Genomic DNA, 7,760 nt, shown 5'->3' with positions numbered 1-7,760 from the left:
CTGACATTTTTGTCAACAAGCTGAGGACGTGATTGAATGGGTGTTCACAATCTGTACAGTGATTATCATCAGCCATAATTCTTCGGGATGTTACCTACTGGACACCACAGTCAGTTCACAGCAATGTCAAGTCATTTGCTGACCAGGTGTTCAGGTGATACTGGATGCACTCACCTGAAGTGACCCAAATGTAGTCTGTCGGACTTGCTTTATACAGTGAAAACTAATGAACTCACAGGCAGTGTGACAAAAAGGCATGCCAGCCACTGGCAAGCTGCACTGTGAGACACAAAAACTCCTTGAAGGATGATTTACAGTCAAAAGGAAAAACACTTCTGACCTTTATTTTCCCTGTCAAAGTTAGAAGTCTGTGGGAATGCTGATTTTGCTACATGATGAAAAATTAATACCAATGGAATAGAGTATTGCCACAGAAGGAGCAAATCCTCAGCTGCTGCACAAATTCTGAGGCAAAGTTGAGGAGGCGCTTGGAGGGAAATAAATACTGAGGTGAAGCTGAAACCTCTTTTTTTCAAATATATTGATGCCAAGATATTTTACTATCGTGATAGTACTTGTGTTTATATTCTACATGAATATAATCAATATTTTGGATGAATGTTGGCAATGCAGCAGCACAGAATTTGTCATTTTTATAGGTTATGATTATTATTAATTATTTGGACTGCACTAGGACCCAGAAGTCTCAGCAATTGACCAGCACCCAACTGTGCTGAGAACATTTACTAGGTTGATGGTTCCTTCCCCTTGACTCACTACAGTTTGAGGTGGGAAGGGAAGGGGACGTCACTTGTTTACTTTCCTCTATCTGGGAACTCTTTCCCTTCTTCTGAGTCACTTCCCCATGGACGCTCTCTCTTTTTTTCCCCGATAGCTGAACTACTTTTTCTGTCAAGTGTTTTGCAATACTGGGTATAAAGTATGCTACAGCTTATGAAAATCAATTGTAATGTGTTTTGTGCCTCAGCTACTTGGAAAGCAGGTAGATTTTTGTTTTTGTAGACTATACTTTACCAAGAAGGTTGTTTCTGAAATGTTGCTTTTTCAGGGCCTAAATCCTGGCCCCATTGAAGTCAATGACAAAACGCCCACGGACTTCGATGGGGCCAGACTGACCCATAAGTGTCTGTCTGGGAACAGTGTGGCAAGCCATCCACCCTAGCAAAAATAATGTTTTCCCTCTTCTAGTCAAAGCAATGGCTCTTCAAGATTTCTTTTAGAGCTGTATGAAATATCCATCATGGAATCCCAAACCATGCCGAATCTATTGGGTTTGAGCGTTATTACAATGTTAAGCAGCCCTGGTTTTGCTGAAAGGTTTGCGAAACTTTTGAGCAAACTTGGCTCTAATTAAGAGAAAATCTGAGCCCCATCTTGATCATACACTTATAGAAACCAGGGCCTTCTGTGAGGGTGTAAGAAGGGAGTACCAGTGATGCCATCGTTGAGTACCTGGTTATCGTCTCCTGTTTCCTTGCCTTCTCTCAACTTGTTTCAGGACTGAGCTTGATAAGTTTATGGAGGGGATGGTATGATGAAATGGCCTACAGTGGCATATGGCCCATCCACCACTGCTATAAGCAAATATCTGCAACAGCTGGAGATGAGACACTAGATGGGGAGGGCTCTGAGTTACTAGAGAGAATTCTTTCCCAGGTGGGTCTCGCTGACATGCTCAGGGTCTAACTGATCATCATATTTGGGGCCAGGAAGGAATTTTCCCTCAGATTGGCAGAGATCCTGAGGGTTTTTTTTTTTTTTTTTTTTGCCTTTCTCTGCAGAATGGATTCACCACAGCCATAACACCACTTTGAAAGAGACTGAGATCACAGCAGTGCACTTGGAATGCTAGAGGCTGTGAAAGCCTCTATTTGTTCATAGAGTCGTTGCAAATGAAATAAGATGATGGACCTTGCTGAATTGAACATCCATGGTAGGAAAGTGCCTCCTACGATAAACGTATCCAAACTAACAACAGACAAATCATTCTTTGAATGCTCTTGCTTCTTCTACTATTAACTAAATGAACACTGGCCATTATAAAGCACCCAGTTCCAGCATCCTGCTGTGGCCAATGTACAGACTGCACCCACATCAAGTACAATCACAACACTGAGGACTTTACTTCATCTCTAGAATCTGGTCAACAGTTGCCAGTCTCAAGACACACTGTTGTTTTTTTCTTCTTCACATATTTAAGAAGAATCGTAAGGTAGAAAAATGATCTACATTTTAAATATATGATCTTATCAGGGGACAGTAAAAATATTTTTTTATATAGAACACTCTTTGTGATATTGCCATGATGAGATATTTCCTCTAGTGGGATAATATCCTTGGGGATAACTATCTAAATGCCATTTTTGTACCTATCTATAGGTTCTACCCACTGGGCTTCAGAGTATTTACTGTAAAAATGGAAATCTCTTGTAAATTCAATTTAGCTTTGTGTGAAATTCATCCATGTGCAGAGAATTACGGGTGTGTTCTGACTGAATATGGAAAATGTTAGTTAATAAAATGCCAGTAGAAGACGCTCAATAATATTTAGCATAGTTCCTGGGTGTTGTAAGACCAGTAAAACTGGTTGTGTGTAACGCAAATGGCTTCCTTTGTGCTGCCCTTAACATCAGCTCTTAACACAGAGGGCCCTGCACAACATTTGTGTCCACTTTAACCCCTGTATTACCGTGCCCCTGCACATGGATGAATTTTATCGGCAGAAAAAACCTAATGTACAAGGATTATTTCTAATAATGGGCAAGGGTCGATGCCTGCTTGAAGGGGCCATACAGGAGTGTGAAAAAATATAAAACTGAAACAGGCTCTTTTACAAAATAGCAGTAAAATATTGCCTAAGGGTTATAATGGCTCCTGAATCCATGTTATATTATCTAAAGCTGAACCACTGAAGGACCATTTTTAATATGAAGGCATTGCTTCTTTTTTTAATACTTGGAGACTGTTGGTATTTATTTTGTTAAACCTTCTGTTTTAATTGATTGCTTATTGAGGGAAGATTCCAGGTACAGTTTCATAGTTATGAGCATGGTGTTGCCAATACTCATGATAGTATTGAGAGTCTTGTTAATTTTGGTATTTTTCTTAGATTCCCCAGCTCCCAGAGTCATGTGATTACATACAAAGCTCAGCTTTCATTTTTTTCTAAAAGAGAAAGATTATAGCCCCCATGGTTACAGAGAAAAGATTGAAAATGTGAGCTCAAAGGCTTAAAAAACAGAAGGAAAGAAAAAAGTATACAAAGTGAATTATTTTTTTAAAATCTCATGATTCTTGGGGCCTGACTTACAATAATTGAACACTTGCAATTGGCAATACTGTGAGCCCCGGCTTTGGGGGAAGCTGCTAGCCCCCCTTCCAACCTCTCTTGCTTTAAGGGAGACAGGAAGACTCCTGTGCCCTTCCTCTGTCATCTGCATTAGGAGGACCTAACTGGCCTTCTTTGTCCCCTCAACAGAAAAAAAAGCACTAGAGGCCTGTGCTCCACATTCCAAGAATATCCTTGCTTGGGGACAGAACGAGAACCCATGAGAAGATGCTCCGAAAATAGTGGCTAATGCCATGCTCTGTTTCCAGCAGGATACACATGGAAAGGAATGGCAAGGTCAGCTGACTTAACAGGCTCCCACCTGTGGCAGGCAGGATGTTTGATGTGATGACGTTAGGCTTGGAATATTGCCCAGCTTGTGTTCCAATTACATAATTTCTGGGCACTAGCTTACACTATCTTTAGAGAGAGAGAATAATAGATGAACGAGACAGAAGGCCTGATTTGCATCTCATTTAGGGCCTGTTCCAAAGCCCACTGAAGTCAAAGAAAAGACTCCCACTGACTTCAATGGATTTTGAATCAGACTCTTACTCCAGTTCTACACCACTTCACTGAAGCAATTGCTAATTCGCACTAGTGTAAACGAGAATCTGGTCCAATGAGAGTACATGTATTTTTGTTCAGCATGTAACCGATGTTGTAAAAATAACAAGATTTATAACAGAAATTCAGCGGTCTTAACTCTACTGTTCCTTTGTGGCACTGTTAACATATTGTAAGTTTTTTTGTGCCTGAATTAATAAGATATTAGTGAACTTCTTCAGCAAAATTTATTTTATAAATAAACTTTTTTTTTGTTACTATGGTTGGACAGACAGAGTTGAGTTTGTGGTGAAAGGCTGAAATAAAATCCTTTTGATGGACTAGTTGGTCTTTGCACTTTAAACATACTTAGCTGGGGAAGAAAAGTTGAAAGCATCTTGGATTGAGCCCAAATCCTTGTCTTCTAGTGGCTATGGCAAAAGCAGTGCAGAATTACTTACACTGCAAATGAAAATCACTTTGTCTCTTTCCCTTGTCCTTTAATAGAAACAGACCTGGCTTTGTAACTTTGCTGATCCTCCTTAGGGTCATTAAATAAAGACTTATTTACCTCTGGTCTCCAGCAATTAACTTCTATAGATGTAAGACAATTACATTAAACTAGTGCACTGCACTACACATTTCGGAGAGCAGAAATGAGCCCAGGGCAGCTACTTCCTATGACTCATGGTCTATCTTGATCATAAGCCTTCATCAGAGTTTGAGTTCTGTGGTAAAATAAACAAACAGACTAATGAATTTAAGTGAATGCTTCATATACAGCTGCCTCAATACTTAACGTACAGTTTGCCTCATCAACCAAAGCAGACAGAAAGCTAGCCAGAAGGGGGCAGTGGAGGGTTCCTTGGTCAGGAAAGTTTGTGCGTGGCTATGCCTACTCTACACAACCCATTCTCCCCACCATATCTGAAGGGTATGTCAGGGCAGGGCGCACAGCCCTACACTGCTTTAAATGATACCAAGGGCTATATCAGTCCCCATCTGACCCAGGATAGAGGAATGAATCTACCTAGTTTAGAGCCACCTTTCCCTCCCTCTTCATTGTCCTCCTCAGTTGTGCAGAATGTAAAAATAAGTGAAGTTGAGAATCCAACCCTTACACATAATTTGGCCAATGGTGTTTTTACATTTTGCTGGCTTCCACAAGCCCTGCTTGGATCTATCTATGTAAGCTATGTCTATACTGCACAGTTAACCCAGGCTCTTACTTGGGTTTTAGCCCATGCACTTTGCATGAGGATGCAGGCAAAATCATTAACAATAATCATTATGATGGTCTTTAAAAGCCCACCCCCCACAATTCTCCATGAAGGACAGACACATTCTCCAAGTTCTTCTTCAATTGACACAGCTGACTGAGAGAGAATCCTAGCGCATCTCAGCACACAGAACAATGGGCTATGCCCCCAATTCGCCCATAAGTGAGTTCAGAAACAGTGAGGACACAATAACATGGGTAGGACTTTGCTGTGGAGATACTCACACATGGGTTAGGCTAACTGGGACTGTGGTATGCACATTTCAGTGTGTTTTCTCTGGTTTGCCTTCAGCTTCTGTGCACTTTATGGTAAACAAATATCACAACATGTAATTAACTACCCACCCACCCCCCAAAATCCTTTCAGATTAATTAAAATAAGGTTAATTTAATATGACTTTAAATTGTGATCAGGGCAGGGATTGTGCTACCTTGGTTTGGAAGGCAGCTAACACAGTTTGCGTGCCATTGGAAATAAATCATCATCATCATCAGACATTATTATCAATTATAACTGTAAGTTAAAGTAGAGGGTGGAATGTTTTAACTTATACTTCCCCACACCCACACATTTTAATCATTCAGAGCCTGATGTGAAAACTCCCATTGACTGCAATGATGCAGGACCAGGCTCTTTAGGGAAAGAAATCAGTTTTCAGTCATCCTGAATGGGTTATTATAAAGAAGGCGTAAAGCATGTTTTGCTTAAAATCTTTACTGGTAGTGTCAACACAAAATGGAATAGATAAGGAGATTTCACTTCCAAGATAACTTAAAATATACTTATAAATGTGAACTCAAGGAAAATTGAACATACATACTAATGCATACTGATTTGACCCACTTTGCTACTAAGTATGGGGAAGTTTCTCACTGGCATTTCACCATTGGAAATTTGTAAATCTTTGAAAAAGAAACTGAACAAAAAACAGAGATCTTTGTGCTGCAAGCCAAAAAAGAAGTTTGAAAAGTTTGATTTTTTTAAATAGAACTGACTGTGAGTTCATACATACTGTTCAAGTACATAAACATACACAGCTCATGTAAGTTCATGTTCACATGCTGTATGTTGTTTATGAGAGGTCTTTAAGATACTAGGCTGTCAACTGCTTTATATGTAGTATTTTTGGAGATCTGGACAACTGCCAGTTGTACTTGCCTGATATAGAAATTAGGGCTGTGAAGCAATTAAAAAACATCATTGGAATTAATCACACGATTAAAAAATTAATTGTGATTAATTGCACTGTTAAACTATAATAGAATATTATTTATTTAAATATTTTTGGATGTTTTCTACATTTTCAAATATATTGATTTCAATTACAACACACAATACAAAGTGTATAGTGCTCACCTTGTATTTATTTTTAATACAAATATTTGCACTGTAAAAAACAAAAGAAATAGTATTTTTCAATTCACCTCATACAAGTACTGTAGTGCAATCTCTTTATCATGGAAGTTGAATTTACAAATGTAGAATTATGTACAAAAATAACTGCATTCAAAAATAAAACAATGTAAAACTTTAAAGCCTACAAGTCCACTGTGTTCTACTTCATGTTCAGCCAATCGCTAAGACAAACAAGTCTGTTTACATTTGCAGGAGATAATGGTGCCTGCTTCTTTGTTTACAGTGTCACCTGAAAGTGAGAATAGGCATTCACATGGCATCGTTGTAGCCGGCATCGGAAGATATTTACATGCCAGATGCGCTAAAGATTTGTATGTCCATTCATGCTTCAACCACCATTCCAGAGCACATGCATCCATGCTCATGATGGGTTCTGCTCGATAACGATCCAAAGCAGTGCAGACCGACGCATGTTCACTTTCATCATCTGAGTCAGATGCCACCAGCAAAAGGTTGATTTTCTTTTTCTGGTGATTTGGGTTTTGTGGTTTCCGCATCAGAGAGTTGCTCTTTTAAGACTTCTGAACGCATGCTCCACATCTCGTCCCTCTCAGATTTAGGAAGGAACTTCAGATTCTTAAACCTTGGGTCAAGTGCTGTAGCTATCTTTAGAAATCTTACATTGGTACCTTCTTTGCATTTTGTCAGATTTGCAGTGAAAGTGTTCTTAAAACGAACATGTGCTGGGTCATCATCCGAGACTGTTATAACATGAAATATATGGCAGAATGTGGGTAAAACAGAGCAGGAGACATACCATTCTCCCCCAAGGAGTTCAGTCAAAAATTTAATTAACACATTATTTTTTAAACAAGCGTCATCAGCATGGAAGCATGTCCTCTGGAATGATGGCCAAAGCATGAAGGGGCATACGAATGTTTAGCATATCTGGCATGTAAATACCTTGCACTACCGGCTACAAATGTGCCTGTTCTCACTTCATATTCTGTGTTGTAATTGAAATCAATATATTAGAAATTTAGAAAAAAATCCAAAAATATTTAATACATTTCAATTGGTATTCTATTGCTTAATGGTGAGATTAAAACGATTAGTCACAATCAATTTTTTTAATCGCGATTAATTTTTTTGAGTTAATTGCATAAATTAACTGTGATTAATCGACAGCCCTAATAGAAATGTATAATTTTAGAAGACTAAACAAACTT

This window comes from Lepidochelys kempii, chromosome 2, assembly GCF_965140285.1.
Source record: "Lepidochelys kempii isolate rLepKem1 chromosome 2, rLepKem1.hap1, whole genome shotgun sequence".
Lineage (NCBI taxonomy): Eukaryota > Metazoa > Chordata > Testudines > Cheloniidae > Lepidochelys > Lepidochelys kempii.
Note: the sequence above shows the minus strand (reverse complement) of the source record.